The sequence below is a fragment of the Equus asinus genome, chromosome 17 (genome assembly GCF_041296235.1).
Source record: "Equus asinus isolate D_3611 breed Donkey chromosome 17, EquAss-T2T_v2, whole genome shotgun sequence".
NCBI lineage: Eukaryota > Metazoa > Chordata > Mammalia > Perissodactyla > Equidae > Equus > Equus asinus.
The window spans coordinates 43,496,774-43,515,940 of record NC_091806.1 but is presented as its reverse complement, the minus strand read 5'-3'; the positions used below and the strand labels follow the sequence as shown (position 1 = coordinate 43,515,940).

General features: G+C 47.0%; 1 long non-coding RNA gene across 1 annotated transcript; it reads right to left on the bottom strand.

Annotated features, from left to right (window-relative positions):
• Window positions 1-244: 244 nt before the first annotated feature.
• On the bottom strand, window positions 245-16,951 carry LOC123282162 (uncharacterized). Its single transcript, XR_011494967.1, has 2 exons — window positions 13,717-16,951; window positions 245-13,401 (listed from the first exon to the last, which is right to left on the bottom strand). It is a non-coding gene; the product is annotated as an uncharacterized lncRNA (long non-coding RNA).
• Between the last annotated feature and the right edge of the window lie 2,216 nt (window positions 16,952-19,167).

The following is a 19,167-nucleotide window of genomic DNA, read 5'->3' as shown; positions in this document are numbered from 1 at the left end:
TCCCATTTTTTTCTGTGGGGATGTTACTGGTCTTTGAGGTCGCTCACCCACTACCTCCGCCACTTCCCCCTCCAAGTGCCTCCCCTATGAAGTTCAGGCTGCATCGCTGTGCTGTGTGTACTTGCTTGTGATGAGCCCACAAGTTACCCAGGAACAAGGCAGAGCCCCCACCAAACACCCATCTTCTCCCACCTACGTTCACAGCAGATCTGGTTTTACAACACACAAGAATCACACCAATGAGGAGCTTTTCAATTTTTATTAATACGAAATCTTAAGGTTTTAGGAGTGAGGCTTCTCTAAATGCCAGATGCACAAGAAACACCTGAAAACGAAAGACAGGGCAGTTATATGAGGTTTTCCGGTTTCCATGTGAATGCAAACGGACTCCAGGCTCTGACAATTCAGCCGAGCTGACACTCCTCCACTGGCAGCTTGCCCCTCCCCCGACTCCAGAGCCGCCTCCTGAATAGGAGGAGGGAAACGGAAAGGAGAGTCCTGAAGGCAGAGGGTACAGTCAAGCACAGACGCCGCAGGGATTCGAACCCCGTCCTGGAAACCAGGAGTGCCAACCACCAGCATCTTTTGCTTTTTTTTTTTAAGCTAGGAAAAGGCCAAAAAGCAAAACCTGAGAAAACAAAAGATTTTGTTTTCTCAGGAAAAGAAAAACCTTTTACAACCCTATGGAAGGGCACTGCTGGAGAATCTGCTTCAGCTAAGCTGCTAGCTTGGCCAAGTCTGTTATGTTCACCTGAAAAAGTCTTAGCAGAGAGTTTTTGCAATCCCACCCAACGCCCTCTCAACCACTGAAATAAAATGCCTATCTCCTTCAGTTTTTACGTTCTATCTTCCCACCCAACATTACAGTTCTTAAACATTGCTCTCCATTCACTGGTTTAAATTTGTACACTTAAAACATCAGAGGTTTTAGTTGTGGTTTTAATAACCTTAACCATTTGCAAGCACGTTAATGGCCTTTTCTAGTAGTGCAACCCACCGGAAGACCTCGCACCACTGTTACCTTGAAACTGACAATGGATCATGCCCACAAGGATCCAAGCTACCGGCAGCATCGAGGTGAGGGGTGAAGGGTCTGCGCTAGGCCAAAGGCAGGGGGTGGCGATGTGGCAGAGAAGTCACTTGTGGGGAGACCTTGCTTTTAACAGGCTTCTGGAAAAGCTAGGGAAAAGTGGTTGCCCGCTTTCCCCCTTTCCCTCCCCTTCAAGCATCACTTGAAGTTTGGGCTTTAGTAACAGCTGCTATAAAAACAGCTTATGGGTTAGGACAAGCCCAGGGGTATACAAGGTACTCAAGCATTCCTCTGGATGCTTCAGGCCCAAAGAGCCTCAGTGCATGTCTGCCAAGGGCGCTGAGGCAAGTCCTCAGAGGTCTACGAGAAGACGGGGCGCGTTATGAGGCCGACGCCATTTGCAGTGACCTTAGTGTAATAGCGCTTTGTTGTCTCTCTTGCCACAGGAAGGCTGCGTGGTTGTCCTACTTTAAGCCTTCGGTGCCTTTAGTGAGGGGTACCTGAAAAATCTTAAAAAAAGGCTTAGCGCCCACCTCACCCCTCCACCCCCAGGCCAACAACCAACCTGCTCACATGCTATCTACTCCAGCATAAAGCTGCAAGTCTGTAACACTAAAGGATTTACCCAACGGATCTGGCTTAATATGTAAACATAGAAAAAGCTTGTTCACCTGTTGTCCTCATTTTGTCCACTGGTGAATTCAACTGGAAGCTCCTTTTATAGTCTGAAGAATACCATCTGAAAGAACTAGTGGTTCCCAATCCCCACATTTAAAATGGAATCTTTGTTTAAAGTAAATAAGCTATTTTTCCTTACTGGGTCTGGCTTCTCTGGCCCTTCGTGTACGTCTGCTGTTTTGAATGTTCCTGTGTGTAAGAATTAACACGAAGGGAGGGGAGAGAGAAACCCACAAAGACAATACACTAAGACCACTGAACTCTTCAACATTTCCACTTGCCAGTTAAATTTCCTGAAGACTGTGGCTTGTTTGGAATTTATTTCTTGACTCTGATTTTAAGGTTGCATCTGGAAAAGACTAAAGGCTTCAGTGCCCTCCCCACCCCCCTACCAGAAGTGAACAAAAAAGCATTTTACCTAAGCACAGCAAAAGGTACTTGGCTTCAATCACAAACATGAATGCTTAAAGCTGCAGAAATTTCCTCAACACTCAGCCTTTATCACTCAGCTGGATTTTCCTTCAACAATCACTACTCCAAGCAGTGGGGGAAAACACAACTTTTAATCATACTCCAGTCGTTTCACAATGCATTCTAATAGCAGCAGATCAGAACAGTACTGCGTTATTACTTGCCAACAGAACAGACAGACCTGAGGTCAAGACAACTGCGTTCTCTGTGTAGTCTGCAAAAAAAAACTAAAACAAGTAAGCCCCACCCCCCTCCTCCCTTCCCTCCAAAATCAGGGGGAAAAAATGTACTCAAGTATGCTGATAAACTCACTGCAAGGTCTCTCACACACTCACTAGGAGAATAGAAGGCAGAGCCAAGCGCTTATATGCAAGTCAATATTCTGAACAGCTTCATGAAGGATGAAATGAAGCTTCTGCAAAGGAAAATTCTTTAAAAACCCACAAGACCCCCAAGTGCCTAATAGTACAAACACTGGCTAACACTAGATGAGATGGTTTATAAGCATTTAAAGTTAACATGCAAACTTTGGAAATGTGACAGAATCATTACTCTCGTGTAACAAGGCTCAATTTAGACTCCTGTCCAGAACAGGGTAGGTGTAGTTACCTGTTATTCTGATCATAATCTCCCACCTGTCTAAGTAGTATTTATTCCTTATTTAGAGGGCCTCTATTGCCATATGCCTGGAATTATTAAAATGCTCATCACTTTACGAAGGATAAAATTTGTCTTTCCTGCCTTAAGAAAGTTAAGTTCGTTCTTCCGCTCAATTCCTGATCTTTCTTGTCCATTAAAGAGTGTTCGAAGACAAAGTTTCTGAAAGATGAGAAGAATCCCCCCAAGATTGCCCAGCACTAACTACAAACAAACAATATTTTATTTAAATAAGGAGACAGCTTTCTAAAAGCATACATTCTCTATTAAAATGTTTTATTTTGAACGATTTAATGGTTTTCTATACAATATACATCACATTTAAATTTTAGCAACATTAAAATATCTGATTGTTTTAACAGCACTTTACGCTATCTTTTCATAGGGTTTTCAGAGATTCAATGCTAAACAAATTCTCTTAGTTTATGTTACCTTATGAATAAGGCACTAATCTCAAGAGGCTTTTAAGGAATTACTTGCCTCTGAGTGAGGTGTGCTAGCCCATCATGGAAGCCCACAGGCACGAGTTGTGTCTAATTTTAAAAAGGCTAGACGGGAAAATTCCTCATAATCCTGGAATCCCCTAGGGAAGGGATCAGGAAAAATGGCCAAGTTCAATATTTAAGAACTTCTTAATAAAAATAAGCACTTATCCCTAACATGCAATACTGCAGATGCAAGTTAAACTTATCTGTTAACAGTTGCCTGCTGTTTTCTGCTCCCAGATGGAATGAAGCAACTCTTCTGATAATGAAGAGAAACCTGTCTGAGGTAAACGAAAGATTGGCAACAGCACAGCTTCCTCTCAATCCACTTGATCCCACTCATCTCTGAATTACTTGAGCTTCTTTTATTCCAGGATTAATGTAGTATCATTTTCATTTCATTTCGCTTTTTTATTCTGCTTTTGTAAAAGCAGTAATTGGAGATGGACATTTGATCTTCACTGTATTTCTCATCAATTCGTTACTTTTGTAGGTATAAGCTTGATAAAGCATTAACTTTAAAATAGTAGATTCCATTAACTTTAAAATGGTGGATTCCATTAACTTTAAATTGGTAGATTCCATTAACTTTAAAATGGTAGATTCCATTAACTTTAAATTGGTAGATTCCATTAACTTTAAATTGGTAGTTTTCATTGGCTCAATTTTTTTTTGACATATGCAGACAATGTGTTCATCAGTAGTAAGGATCTCAGGGTTACGCTTTTCCCCCAATGGAGATATGAAATATAATCTTTTCTGCCTTTACTTATCATTCACCAAGGAGCTGTTCCCTCTCCATCTAGGCCATCATATTGCCAGGCTGGTTATGACTCAGAAGACGTTATCTGAAAAAAGTCTACAGAAAAAAAAAGGTTTCCCCTCCCTCATCAACAAAAGCCCGCCCTCTTTTATCAGTTATGATTTACAAATAGGTAAGATACAAATGTAAAATACACAATTCACAATAATTTTGAAGCATACCTTAACATCTCCTTTTGCATTCATAGGAAGGAAAAATCTTTCCTACACTAAAAAAACCTTGTTTATACACAACTGAAAATAGAATCTTACTTGATAATATAAAAGCTACCATCAGAAGAAATCCCTTCAGGATCATTAAGCCACTTCCTTTGCTCTGAAGCTCCTATAGCAGTATTAAGTAATATTAAATCACCTGAAAAAAATTCCAAAAGAGAACCACACACTCCCATAGCTGAACAACTTTGGCATTTTAAAATACTCCCAAGATTTTATCTAAGTCAGCCCCGAGGGCTAGACCAACCCCCAGTCTAACATTTTCCTTCCCCAGGCCCTACACATTGAATCCAGAGGAACTTTATGAACTTCCTCAGTTGCCCAATTCAAAAATTGGGGGAAAACAAAACCTAGAGGACGGGAAGTTACTTGCCAACTTGGAAGTTGAGATTTCCTTAGTTTTTCCATCCTAAGTATTTAAGTTCTCTGCATGAGTTATCTGAAATCATAAACTAAACAATTACCTAAACCCAACCCTCCCAATCCCAACCATAACAGGCCACTGCCAACTACTAATTGCCAAAAATTTGCCCACCCCCTTTTAAGAAAGGTATTTTAAAAGTCACATTATTTGAAAACTTAACTTCAACATCTGGCCTAGTCAAGCTCTTCTGAAGTTCTCCTGAGATGACTGAATATGAACCAAAGCTGCACTGTGCTGTAATTTCAGCTTCAACTGGGAATACTCTTCCAAGGGAAAAAGCAGCTCCAATCCCTGAAGGCGTTCGTGCCAACAGCATAGCAGTACAATCCTTCTCTAACCCAGTTTGTCAATAGCACTATAGCATCTGTGGAAATCTTAGAAAAAACACATTTCCTCCCCCACCCTCTTCCCTGGTAAGACCACTCCAAAATACTCCAAGTAAAAATAATGTTTAAGGGGTTACATACTTTGAAGATCTGATTAAGGGGTGGAAAAAAGAATAACTACCAGCCATTTCTCCAATGGATAATTCCGCCACACACCTCAAAGTGAGAGCTGCTCGTGTTCTAGTTTCTAGAAACTGTAAACCTGTGGTGTTCTGATTATCCTGATACTGGATTTTCCTTTTTTCTGTTAACTTGAGTCATCTGCCTTTTGGATTCTAGACAGACCGACCTAAGGGGAAAAGAACTCAAAACATATTTTGCCCCCCAACCCCACAAAAACTCCCCCCAAAGTTACACACCCCAACTCCACCTTTAGAAAACTTTAATACAGGGTGAGGACAGAAAAATAGGTCATCTATTCACAGAACTGAAATGCTTCATTACTCCAAGCTAAAAATAGAAACTGCGTATAAAACTTGCCAACATTTGTCTCAAAGTTGTTCTATCAAATTCATTTGGTTTCCCTCAGATCGGTTTTTTAAAAAAAAAAACTTGCCATCTACCATTCCTCCGGGCTTGGAAGTCTGCCCTCAAAAGCTTCAGACAAGATGCATGAGAAAACAAGCCTGAAAAAGAAAAACCTACGACACCCGGAAATCGGCCTACATCCCCGTAGTAAATCCCTTGACGCTTAAGTACGCAACTCCCCCGTTACCGTTAGGAAAATAAGGAAAGGTTACCACGCTCAAGTTACCAAAAACAACCCAGCACTGTACTGCCGACCTCGCGGATCTTTACCACGCCACTCGCTCTCCCCGCGGCCTCGCACACCGGGCGCTGCTCTAGGATGCTCTAGCTAGCCTCCACTCCGCCTGCTCGCCGCCGCCGCGGGGTCGCCAAGCCAAGCCGCCCGCTAGCTTCATCACACAGCACAGGCTCCTGCTTCCCGGACTCTGGCCTAGCTGCGCCTCCACGCGTTAGCGCTCCTTCCTTCTTCCTAGCTGCCTTCACCACAAGCACTGGCTCCCGGGCTCCTTCCTATCTTCACCGCGAACGGCCGCTCGGCCTCCGTCCTAGCTTCAGCACACTGGCTCCCGGGATCCTGTCTGCCGCTCCTGTCTTCCTAGATCACTGAATCCACTTCTGCGTAGCACCTGCGTCAGCTGTCAATTAACGCTAGTCCTCGGCATTTAAATCATCTGAGCTCAAAGTCCAGCGCCAAATGGTTAAACTGCTGAGTATTCTTGATCTTGAATTGTTATCAAAGTCCTTTAAATTTTCCAAAGAAAACTAAGCTACTGTATTTAAGGCATTTCAAATTTTTAACTCTTCCAAAACCATTCTTAATTTTTATTAAATTACTTCAGTCCTCTTAGTAGCTTTTGGCTGAGATTTTTAACTGATTTCTCTTCTAGCTTCCGGAAATTCTTCTAAATTGGTCCTGGTCTACAGTAGTTTAACCCTCATCTTCTCAATTCTAACTTCCGCATCACCGGAGATTAAATTGATAGGCTTTTAAAAAATTCCTATCACTATAAAAAGCTAATTTCCTCTGTTTTTCTGCTCTTGTACTTTATCCAATTTTTTAGCTTTAAATTTTTCTAATTTTTTCATGTCTATCTTGTATGCTCGTATCCAATAGTTTGTCCTAGCTTTTCATTTTCTATCTGAAACACTTCTCCTTGACTGTATTTTCAACCTTGTTTTTTCTCTCTTCTGGTTTCCTACTTAATTTCTACCTGGGCCTTTAGTTGCTTTGGTTTCCTAATTTGTCTAAGTACTTTTTCTTCTGCTTCCTACCTTTTGGCTTTGAAATTAGTTTTTCTGTCTTCTAGAGGCGTCTTATCTTCTATTTTTCCTATCTTCTAAGTCTTTTCTTCACCTTCCTGTACTTCTGTCTTCTGTGTTTTCCACTTCTAATTTCTAATCTTCTTTCTCCAAATTTTTATCCTGCCACTCCCAATTACTATTTCCATCAATTTTTAGCAAATAATGCCATAAGACCAACTAGGCTTCAAATCACCTTTCCTGCGCCACGAATATGAAGGTCTCGCTCTTAAATCACCTTTAATCTTTTTAAGAGACGGCGTTTAAAATATTTTCGTCATCTAAAACCTCATTTTCTAAAACGTTTAGGTTCTATTTACGTCATCTGCGTTTTAAAGTTAATCTAAAACGCTGCTCTTCAATTTAATGCCGTTTTGATTTCGGACTTCGCAGTCCTTTCAGCTATTTAAAATTATCTCACTCCATTACTAAGCTTCATCTCTTAACCTCCCTCATATTCTAGAAATATCTTTTTTCTTCTCTCCTCCTTTCTCAAACTACTTTTCAAGTCAGTCTTCATTATTTTCCCTTCGGCAAGATCTTATTATCGAAACTACTTTAAAAACTTAATGCTAAGCATTAACTTAAATATTCTCGCTATTTACATCTCCTAAAGAATTGTACTAACTTCTATCATTTCTAATAAAGCAACTTATCTGCGGTTTCCTTAAGCAGCTCCTCCTCCCTCTCCAGCCACCTCTGCGCTCGCTGCCTGAATGCCTGCCGCTGCGTCCGGAGCCGCGTATTTATAGACCAAGGACAACTCACCCCGCTGAATTTAATAACCCTCCGCCGTCTTTGTGAGGGAAGCAAAAATAGTCCCTCGGAAGTGTTAAAAATAGAATTTCGTTTAGAAGCCTTTCTAGATTTTTCTAAAAGCTTATGCAACTTGTCTGTAAACTATGTATCCAGAAATATTTAAGACTTATTAGCAAGTAGATTTGAGCTCAAAATTTAGGTGAAAATCACATAGAAGTAGACCCTCCAACAGTTCACAAAAACTCAGAGCCATTACTTGGGACTTGCTTGATAATTCTTGAGTACCTTTTAAGGCTTTCTGGAGCCCGGTAGGTACTCGTTAGTGCTTTTTGAAGGGGGGTTACAATGGCGTTTCTGACGGCCTGAGTTTCCATTACGTGGCTGAGCCTCAGCCTTGCAACACCCCAGCCATTTTAGAAGCTGTAACAAAGTGGTGTGGGGGGGGTCTCCCCAAACTGCGTCAACTCCCGCCAGTTGTCCTGTGGCTCTGTACACGTTTGGATGGCCCTTTGATTCCAGAAATCTGGGTTATCTTCTTTAAAATTCTCCTAAATTTGGAAATGCACTTAAGAAAATGTCTCCAGAAGCCACAACCCATATCGGGGGCCTGCTAAGCTCTGAGGTGGCGGCTGGGCTGTTCCCTGTCTTACATGTTTCATGTCCTTCTGGCAGCTTCTGGAGTTACCAAATGCCAGCTCGACCCCTCGGCTTTGGGTTGCCTGCTGTGACATTTTACATCAAGCCTGGAGTAGCTTTTTGTTTGCAAAAGTGACCCGTGTCTACACTTCCCGGCTTCCCTCTCTTTAAAGCCAAATCTAAGTCCCCTGTGAACACCTAGGTTTAGTGTCCTCTTTACCAGAAAAGTCAGTGCTTTTGCTGCAAGGACAGCGACCTGGGGCACCAGTCTGGGACCACGTTCCCAAATGTCTGTGACCTTTCGCTTAGGGGGTTGTTTTTCCAGGTGTTTATTTTACAGATTGTGTTCTCTCTGCTTTGGCTTCATTCTTAAGACATTTAAAACTGGAGCCGAGAACGAAGCGAAGCCCTTCCGCAGAGCCGCGGCCTTCTCCTGCAGTTCCAGCAGTTTCCTTTCTGGAACATCCTCTGCCCTCCCCCCGTAAAGGAAGCTGACCTAACCCCGGGACGCCAGGACCTGCCGCTGCGCCTCAAGGACTTGAGAGACACCCGGGGCCCGGGCGAGGCCTGAGGGTTTGGAAACGAAAATGGCGCCGGGTGGGGGTCCCGGCCCCGGTTTCCACGCGGCTAAAGCGGCGGCGCAGAGAAGCAGCGGGCGAGGCCGGGCGGGGCGCGGAGACGACAGGGAGGGGCGGCCGGGACACCGGGACAAAGGCTGGGGGAGGGGTGCGGCCCGAGCCCTCACCCACCCCGCCCCGCGCAGGGATCCGCGGGCCGTGAGCCGCCTGCCTGCCTTTGTGAGGCGTCGGCTCGCGGGCGGGCGCTGCCGGTTCTAACCGGCTCCAGCCGGTCCCAGCCGCCTCCGGGAGCGGTGGCGGTTGGCGCAGCGCGCCAGTGCGCATGCGCGCCCCGCCCCCGGGGCCTGAGCGGGTCCAGAGAAGTGTGTGGGCGCGGGGCGCGGGGCGCGGGCCGCGGGCTTCCCGGTCGACCCTCGGCTCCTGCCCGCCGAGGGCTGCCGCCCTCCTTCCGTTTCCAGCCCCGCGTGGCCCTTCTTTCCCCTCTCCTGTCCTTTGTCATTCCCTCATTATCGTCTCAGTCACCCACTAATTAAAAATTCACACATCACCCCCTTGTAATTAGCAAATGCCATGTTTTATTGTAACGTCCCTTGGGTGTTGGTCTGTCAGCAGGTCGCCTTCGTCTGAAACGCTGGCGGTGGCGAGGGCTCCGACTGGGCCAGCAGCCAAGAAACAAGCAGTGAGAGAAAATGGAGAGAGCTCCGGGCGCAGCGTCGTTTAAAGCCTGGAGCCCAGGACAGGATGGGGTGGTGACACCCACCCTCCCCTCCTCTCTCACCTCCAGGGTCTTTATTCTAGAACCTCCGAAATGGCCTGTGTTTGGGCAATAAATTCAAGAGAGGAAGAAGGAGTTTAGTGACGTGGTGTTGGTTAGGATGGCAATTAAATAGTGATGGGCCGTGTCTAAACTTGCTACCCTGTATTTTAAAAACCCCTTAGGCTCCTGTAAGTGACAGTGGCTGTGACAAGGTGGGGGAGCCGGCCTGGGGGTCGCCTGGGGGTCTCGTATGCTAATGCCCCACCTTCCCCTCACCCCCGAAGAAGCAGGGCCTTTAAAGCAGCTATTCTAGGGTGACCTTGCCAAAATTATTCTTGTTTCATCTTTCTTTCTTCTCCCCGCCCCGCTTGCTTTGAAGAGTGGAATATTCCTGAGACGCAGACCTTCCCTTCAGACACAGTCTTGATGTTTGCTCTGGGATTGGAAAAGTTTTGGTAGAACTTGGGCCCTGGAAGGAGGAAAACTGAGTTGGGTCACCTCCTTTTACAAATGGAATTTGGGAGCCTGGGGAGTTTGTGATTTGCCTAAAATCACACGCAGCTAATTAGTACCAGAACCGATTCTGGAATCCCCAGATTTGACTTCACGCTGCCGCCCTGTCTCCGCTCTGCGCCCCCCAGCTGCTGCCGTCTCCCAGCCCTTCTGTCCCTTCCCCTTTCTTTCTCCAGGGCTGGGGGTGGATTTAGGACCCCCTCTGTTATCTCTGCTCCCTCTCCCACTGTGGAGCCCATGAAGTAAATGTTAAGAGCCCTAAGATGCTTGCAGTAATTGTCAGTGTCGCTAAACTAGTCATTTCCATTCCTTTTACAGATTAAAGCATTTTCCTTATACTGTTAAAATGGCTGAACTGTATATTATTTGCTTAATTCGCTCTGGGTTTGGGAAAAGAAATAGAGATTTGAATGAAGCTCAGCACTCAGGAATCTCTTATGCCAAAAGAGATGGCTTGCCAAGGCCGGAGAGAAAATTCTAATTGTTTTTCCCCAGTTGGTAAATGAAAAATATTTTAGAGAAGATTATGGGCAGTATTAACCCCCGTTTTTACTGTTTCGGCCCAAACATTTACTGCCCTCATCTCTCCTAGCTTTCATTTCACAAAACTGTCTGGCTGTCTCCAAAATATTCGAATTCCTTCCTTGTTTTTTTTATATAGTGAGTTTCTTCTTTTCTGGAAGATTTATTTAAACAAGATAGCCTAAAGTCACCATGTTCTTTGGTGAGGAGATTAATAATACATTTGATTATGTGCCCTCCTCTCAGTTCTTTGAGCTCAGGATCCCTTTTACGTAAAACTAAATTTTTTCAAGGCATCTTTGCTCTGGCCTGCATCCATGGTCCTTTTAGCTTCAGAATGTCCCATTGTGTCTGCTCTCTCCACTGGTGCTTCAGCATTCTGTCTCTTGCCCTGCGCCTCAGTCTGAAACCTAGTCTTCATTTGGGTCCTGGGACACAAATTAAGAGGACAAGTCCATTTTAGCCAGTCATCTCGTGCTCCCTGCTCCCCACCCTCAAAAAATCCCAGGCTAAAAATAGGAGGCCCTTGGTTCTGGTTTCTGCAGTCACTCCCCTGACAGACAGCCTGTGACCTTGGGCACGAACCCAAATAACTTCTCAGTGGCAATTTCGTTCTGTATAAAATGAGGAGATTAGATGGAAGAAGTGATGATGCTGATTCTATAAAATGCAGTAAACAAAGAGATGGCATGAGAACACGGAAGATGTTAGGCCTCCTGGTGTGGCTTCAAGGAGCTGGGGCACTGAAAGGACTGAAGTAGCAAAAATTTAGAATCAGGCCTCCTGTCAGCAAGGCCCTGCCTAATCCTCCTGACTCACGTCAGGCCAGAAACCTCCAGAGAATGCCAGAATCCACTCCACCTCTTTCCCTTTTTAGCAAGGCCAGCAGGCTTAGAGCTCCTGAGGCCCTCCGTTTCTGGGTCTGGGGTCCAGAGGCCCGTCTGGGTGAGTCGTCAGCTACACTTAGATTCTCCCAGGACTCTTGTTCTATTTTATCTAATCCTGTGATTTTTATCTAGTCCTGCAGTACCAAAGACTGTTCTGGAAATGCAGGTCAGAAATAAAAGGCAAGAGGAGTCTCAAAAACACAACTTTCTTGTTTTCTAAAGACTCCAGGAATTTGCAGTTCTTAGCCCCCTTCTGCCACCCACCTTCCCAGAGCTCATTTCTAGAACAATGACCGCACACACATTCGGCTCCCTCCTCTTTGCACAGCAGCCAGCTCCTGCGGCAGGAAGAAACCCACAGAGATGACGCAGCTCAGAGCTCTTACACGGAAGGGAGATGGTTGTTTTCTAGGGGATTTTGGACAGTTAAAAATGTACCCTGGAGAAAGTCTAAAATCAACCACTGAAACCCCGCAGACGCACCATTAGCAGGCAAGAGCTGAGGGCAATTCCAGCAAAAACGAGTTGCAGAAACTAGAAGTGGCTGTGTCGTTGGTCTTCCCCAAAATGCTGTCAGGAAGGAGAGGCAGCTCTGGGGCTGTCCCTCACAGGCACCGAACATCACTTGGCAGAAGAGTGAGGGAAACACTTTCCTCTTAGCTTCCTGAGAGAGGCATCCATCTTCTCATAGAGCCTCCTCTAAGACTCAGAGGAAGGAACCATTGTGAGATAGAATCCTCTGGGGGTGGGGGGTGGGGGGCGGGGGGAATATCTTGAAAGAACATTCCCCACTCCCAGCCTGAGAGCTCCCTGCTGCCGGTTCCCTTCTTTAGTTTATTCACCACATAAATTCATAATTTAGTTTATGCAGCACATTATTCACTACATGATGTCCTTGGCGCTGGGCCCTGCAGCCTGTTTGTGGATCTTTCCAGAAGGCCTGGCTGTGGAAGCCCATCTGTAGCACCATAGTTGTGGGAGGACAGCGTGACGACAAAGGGCGGAAGGTGGCTCTCCAGAGGAGCTGCATCGGCCCCATCTCTCCCAGCTTCAAGCTCAGCGAGGCCCCTCACTGGCTTCACCCCAGCACTCCTAGGCCTTCCTTCCCAGGCTGTCCACGCTCCTTTTGGGCCCTCCTCTTGGGCCCAGTTAGTCTTCAGTGGAGACTCTACTGTCCTCCTCTCCCCAGCAGAGAACAGAGTCTCCCATGCTTTCCTGGGTCCCTCCTTTGTCCCTGCTGGGTCTGCAGGACAGTAAATCCAGCAGAAAGCCTTCTTTCCTGTAGCATTTGTGGAGCACTGTGCTACGTCCTTTTCCGTGCATGGTCTCCCTTCAGTTCTTCCAACCACCCTGTGAAGGAGATGCTGCTGCTGTCCCCTTAGACGGATGAGGAAACTGAGGCCTAGGAGGTCTTTCTTGGTCTCCCTAGTGCCTGGCACACAATAGAAACTCATTATGTCTATTGAGTACTGACTAAGTGAACCAACTGGAATGGTAGCTCTCAGAATTAAAACCCAAGCAGCACAGTGAAAAGAGTGCGGGTGGTGGAACCCCCTGAGTGCAGCGTCACTGATGACCCAGCGCAGGAGGGGCTGCGGAGGGACGACGCGTTCACCTCCCGGAATGTCCGGTCCAGAGACACTTGTGAAAATCAGCTTTGTCATGATGTGAGGTTCTCAGCAGTTTGTCGTGCCGTTTAGGTATTGGAGGGTGTTAGTAAGGGAGAAGGAAGTGACTAGGCAGACCCGAAGTGCTGCAATGGGAACAAAATGCGTTTAGATTTGACGCAAACGCCTGCCCATCGGGATGGAGTGAAATCGCATTGAGAGGAACTGCGTGGGAAAGTGGGAGCCGCTTCCTCTCTGACAGACTCGCAGACAGACTGGGATCCGCAAAGGTGGGGGAGGAACCCCAGGGCCGCCTTCCCTCCCCACGGAGCTCCAGGTGAAGATTCACCCTCCGGGGTGGAGGAGCCCAAGGCCCAGGCCTCGCTGTCACTGGTCTGGGTGACTCCCTGCGGGAGGTGCTGCCCCCAGCCCTCACCTGTACTGGGCCTCCAGTTACTCACCCTCCACGGCCTGCTGAGTGGACCTTCGGAAATTGCCTGAAGCCACAGTGAGGCCTCCCGGTGAGTCATCGCATTCCTGTATCCCTCATCTGTGCAGTCACCCACTTGAGGTGTCACGTGGATGTTTGTGTTAGCACCACATGCGCAGGATGATGCTTATTAAACATTTCACACCTTCTACATGCACACAGAAGCATCTTTATTCTTCCTCAACACAACTATGGCCCACATGCCACAGACAAGTCTCGCAGAACAAGGGGGCAGAGATCACTCAGTTCCAGGAACTTTTCCTCAGCACACACCAGGTAGAAACAGAAGCCCATAGCATTATGGGTCCTTCTCCAGGGCTAATGTAAGAGGAGAGCCATACAGTGATTGAGGCGGAATGGACTGTAAAGCTCCTCAGGTGGTGGGAACTCCCTAGAAAGCAGGGGAAGCAGGAAGGGCAGACCGGAGTGAGGTCTGGGAGGGCCTGAACGGGCTGGAGAGGGAGTTTGGACTCTGCTCCTTGGGCAGAAGGATGGCTTCTGAGTTGAGAGAGGCCCTGGCCATTTCCAGACTCATGTTCTTTACTCTTGATGACACATCTGCTTGTAATGTCCCTCCCAACTCTTCAGATGACACTCATTCTCATCGCCCTGCCTGGATGTCACTTCTCAGAAAGGGCCTCCCTGACCAGCATATCCAAAGTCGTCGTGCATCACCACCCCATAGTTACTCTCTGTCACAACACAGCCTATTTTTTCCTGGATGATTGTTTGTTAACATGTCCCCTCACTCCTCTGAGGGTCAAGGGGACTCCAGGTGGAGATTTCCATGACTGTTCTGCTTAGGCAAAGACTTCAGCTGAAGCCCAACGTGTCCCAGATCTTTATCACCCACTGCCCCACCCTGAGCTGGGGCCATAAAGCTCAATCAGTTGTGCCCCTCTATTCCAGCCCCATTTGCTGGCAGATCCCTAGTGCCTGGGACATCCTACCACCTCTCCCCCAAGGACATGCCCATTGTCGCTGCCAGTGGGAGCCCCCACTTTAGGAACCAGGTAGGGGCCCTTTTCCTTCTGCAGGAAGCCCGCCCTGCTGGATGGTCAGTCCATCCTGCAGATACCTGTGGCCCTCGTGGTCCAGTGACCTCACCAGCACTCCTATGGTCACACCCTCTACTCGGTGACTTGTGTGCTGTTACCTTGAACTTTGGCACATGATTTATTATTTGTCATCGTCATTTGACATCCTTAAAAACAGAGTCTCAGTCTTCCTATAGCCCTGCCTCAGCTCAGAGCAGCTCTGCATGCAGCTTATGTGGCATCCACACAGTCGAATCTGTGCGACCCTACTAGGGACTCTGAGAGGCTCACTCCCGGTTCTTGCTGCTGGCTCTGAGCTCCACCCCCAGCCCAAGCCAGCCCTTCCCCAGCCGGAGTCCAGTAGAAATGTTCATAGGCTTGACTTCCCTCCTCACCCCCAGCCAGAATCCCAGCATGGCCAGTTCTGGAGGCCAAATGGTGAGGACTTGGCCCTGGGCCCTGGCCGCAGCCTTCCCTGGGGCCAGTGTGGCCTCGCTCACCAGCCCCCAGCTCCAGCCTGGCAACCTGGGTGTCCTGGAGCCCACGGGTCTTTCCCTGTTCTTCCACTCAGCCTAAATGTCACCTTCCTTCAGCTCCCCCAAGACCATGGATCTCTCCCTCCTCTGCACCCTGTCCCCAATACCATCTGGTTCTATGACACTGTGCGAGTTATAAAGGAGCCACGGAGAGAGAGGCCCCAGGGGTCCACACACTAGGTCTGGCCTGGTTCCTCCACTTGCTGGCTGTTCTCCCTGATGCTGGCAAGTTACATAACCTCTCTGAATCAAGTTTATTCCTCAGTGAAATAGAAATTATCTGGGTAGTACGCTCTTCTCAGGGTTGTGAGGTTGTCAGCAGCTTAGGAAGGTGCCTGGTTGGAACAACGTGTCCTATAAATGGTGGCTGTCACTACCATGTCTCGGGCTTCCTTCCCTCCCCACTCCAGCACTAAGCACAGTGCAGGGCACACAGCCCCCCTGCCCAGACCCCCAGATCTGACTGGAGCCAGGCACATCTCAGGAAGGGGTTAACCACTGGCAGTGAATTCATCAGGCCTTGGAGCAGGAAGGAGGCAGAGAAAATAACAAAATCAGGCCAGAGGCTGGGTGGAATTTTCCAGTGCTCAAAAAACAGGACCAGTCAGGTTGCTCAGGGAGGTCACCATGGAAACAGTCACGTGCGCCTGCCTTCTGGTTCTTCCAGTCTGGCTCAGGGCCCGATGACAGAAGCTGCAGCCCTCCTCATTGGCTGCCACCTTCCTCTTGCCACCGAAATCTGGCAGGAGATTGGCCAAGGGCAGTTGCTGGGCTGGAGTTCCTCTTCCTCAAGGGAACCTGCTGGAAGCTGTTGTTTTGAACCTGGGGAGGACTCAAAATAGGCTGCCAAAGATGTTGCCATAACAACTGCTTTCCTTCCTGCCCTCCTTGGAGTTAGGACTTCTTTGGGAAGTTGACTTCTTGGTAGTTCAAGTACTTTTCCAAAGGCAGAGGAGGCGTCAGCCATTTTACATTGACCTAACCTTCTTCTTTTGAAGGAGAACTCCCTCATCTTGCATAGTTCAAGGAACTTCTGAGTCTTTACTTGTGGCTTCAGTTACCAATCCCTTCCCCCCGCCCCCAACCCCTGTTTCTTCCTGTGAAACGGGGTATTCATTCCAGGACTCACAACCTTCTAGGGCTGGAGTGAGGCTCCCACTGGACCAAGTCTGCAAATGCTTATCATAAACTGTAAAGCTCTGCGCACTCACCATGTGCCTTTAATTGACCGGCACTGACATTAGCTTAGGGTGGAATGGGCCTATGAGATGGAGCTGGGGGCCTCACTGACTTGCTTAGCAAAGCCCAGAGCCCCGGGACCCTGGGGCCCCTTTAGGGTTTATTTCATCTTCTGTCACCAACTGCCTTCCCGGACCATCAGCAGCTCACATAGCCCCCGGGGAATCACTTCCTCTTTCTGTAAAAGGATTCCTCTGTATGATCTCAGGAGACCCTTTCCAGCCCGGGAAATTCCATGATCCGAAGTTAAAGGCCAGCCTCCTTTCCACAATCAATCTGAGCAGCTCATCTTCCTCATAGGAGGTGAAAGCTCAGGCAACAGCCCACACGGAGCAGTTGCTATGTGGCAGGCACTGCACGCGCGTTAGCTCAGTCTTCACAGCAACCTTACAAGGTGAGTGTGTTATGCAGCACCTACCCATTTTACAGATGAGGAAACTGAGGCCCCGAGAAGTTAAGGAAACTTGCCCAAGGTCACACAGCCAGCAAGTGGCAAGGTCAAGATTTAAAGCCTGGTGGTCTGGCACCAAGTTTTTGCAATTATCTTTCCAGGCACCAATTGAAGACAAAAACAACGTGAGTCGACACAGAGGAGGTAAATCATTGGGTGGAGTGAACTCTGTGCTAGGAGTCAAAAGCCCTGCTTGAGTCAGACTGTGTTACCCCCAGCAAGTCACTTTTCCTCTCTTGGCCTGTTTTCCATCTGTAAAAATAAGAGGTTACACCAGGTCTCTGAGGCCCTTTCTAAGTTCAACACTGTGAGTCTTTGAGAGAGGAAAAATGGTCCAGAGGAGACAAGTGACAGCCTTCTGGAGTCCCAGAGCAAGCAAGGACAGCCTCAAATGGCCTGTCCACCAGCTTTCATGTCAACCTTTGAAAAATTTGGGGATGATTGTTTGAAGCTGGGGCCCACAGCTCAGTGCCAGTCCCTGGTCGTGTCTGCTGTGATTTTTCCAGAAAGCAACTTACATTCCCTTTGAAGACTGGCCTTGATTCAGAGATTAAGCCCTTCCTGTGTGTTTGCCGTTACGAAGTTCCTTTTCTTATGAAATGATGGTGGGAGTGGATGGTAGCTATTTTGTTGTGATGTTCTTATTTGGGAAACATTGATTAACTGGGAAAAGTTGGCTAACTTTCTGTCAATATACCCAATTTTTTAAAATTTCTTATTTTGGAAAGTTTCAAACATATAAAAAAGTATTAAGGATAGTTTGATGAATCCCCAGGTAACTCAGCTCCAACAACACTCACCCTTGGCCACTTTTGTTCCCCAATTCCCCGATCCCACCATGCCCTGGATTATTCTGAAGCAAATCCCTGACATCAGATAAATTCATCTGTAAACATTTGTCTTTAACATAACCACATTAGCATTTTCACACTTAAAAAAATGAACACTTCTTTAATATAAATCTTCACATATACAATTTGTCTCAATTTTTTGGCAGTTGGTTTGTTCAATCGAGATCTAAACAGAGTCCACACATTTCCTTTGATCTATGTCTCTGAAGACTCTATTATATTCTATAGGCTTCCCCTCCCCACCTTTTTTCCCCTGTAATTTATTTGCTGAAGAATCTGGGTTGTTTGCCCCTGGAATTTTCCATGCTGTGGATTTTGCTGACCGCATCCCCGTGGTCTGGTGCAACATATTCCCCCTTCCCCTCTGTGTTTCTTATAAACAAGTGATTAGATCTAGAAGCTTGATCCAATTGGATTCCTTTTTTTTTTTACAAGAATATTTTATAGATGGTGTTGAAAACCTCTAGTTTAAAAATAAAATCATTAGCCACGTAAACCAAAAAGCTGGGAGCCACACTGCCCTGAAGCGAGTTCAGTTCATCCATTCCTCTTCCACTCTAGGCCTCGTCCCCGGGTCCAGCCAGAGCCCCGGAGAACTCCTTCCTCGACCCTGCAGAGCTCGTGTGCTGAGTTGTTCTTGGCATCCTACTCGCTGGATGTTGCAGTGCCCCGGGAACAATGCCTTCAGTTAGGAAGGCTGCTATGGAAAGCAACCGCATCCCTATATGAAGACCTAGTGAGAAATTTCTTATTTATTTATTTATTTTTAAGATTTTATGTTTTTTCCTTTTTCTCCCCAAAGTCCCCTCGTACATAGTTGTATATTCTTCGTTGTGGGTCCTTCTAGTTGTGGCATGTGGGACGCTGCCTCAGCGTGGTTTGATGAGCAGTGCCATGTCCACACCCAGGATTCGAACCAAGGAAACACTGGGCTGCCTGCAGCGGAGCGCGAGAACTTAACTGCTCTGCCATGGGGCCAGCCCCGAGAAATTTCTTATATCTTAACTGCCAGCAAAAGGTTCGCTTTCCCTGAGGAATTCAGATGCTTTTCCTTATGAATAAGATGAATCATGTAACAAATTCTATTCCTTTTTTTTTTTGGCCCCCAGGAAGCTCAAAGTCATAACTGAGGCACAACGTTGGCAGTGATACAGGACTCTATGGCCTTTCCCCTGGTCTTTTAAGCCTGCCTGAACTTTCTCCGCCTGATCGTTATCTAGCTGGTTAGCTAGCTCACCTTCGCTGTCTGTTTAAAAGCTGACTCCAATCCTTTGTGTAAAAGGTGGCTATAAAGAGAGAAATTACAAA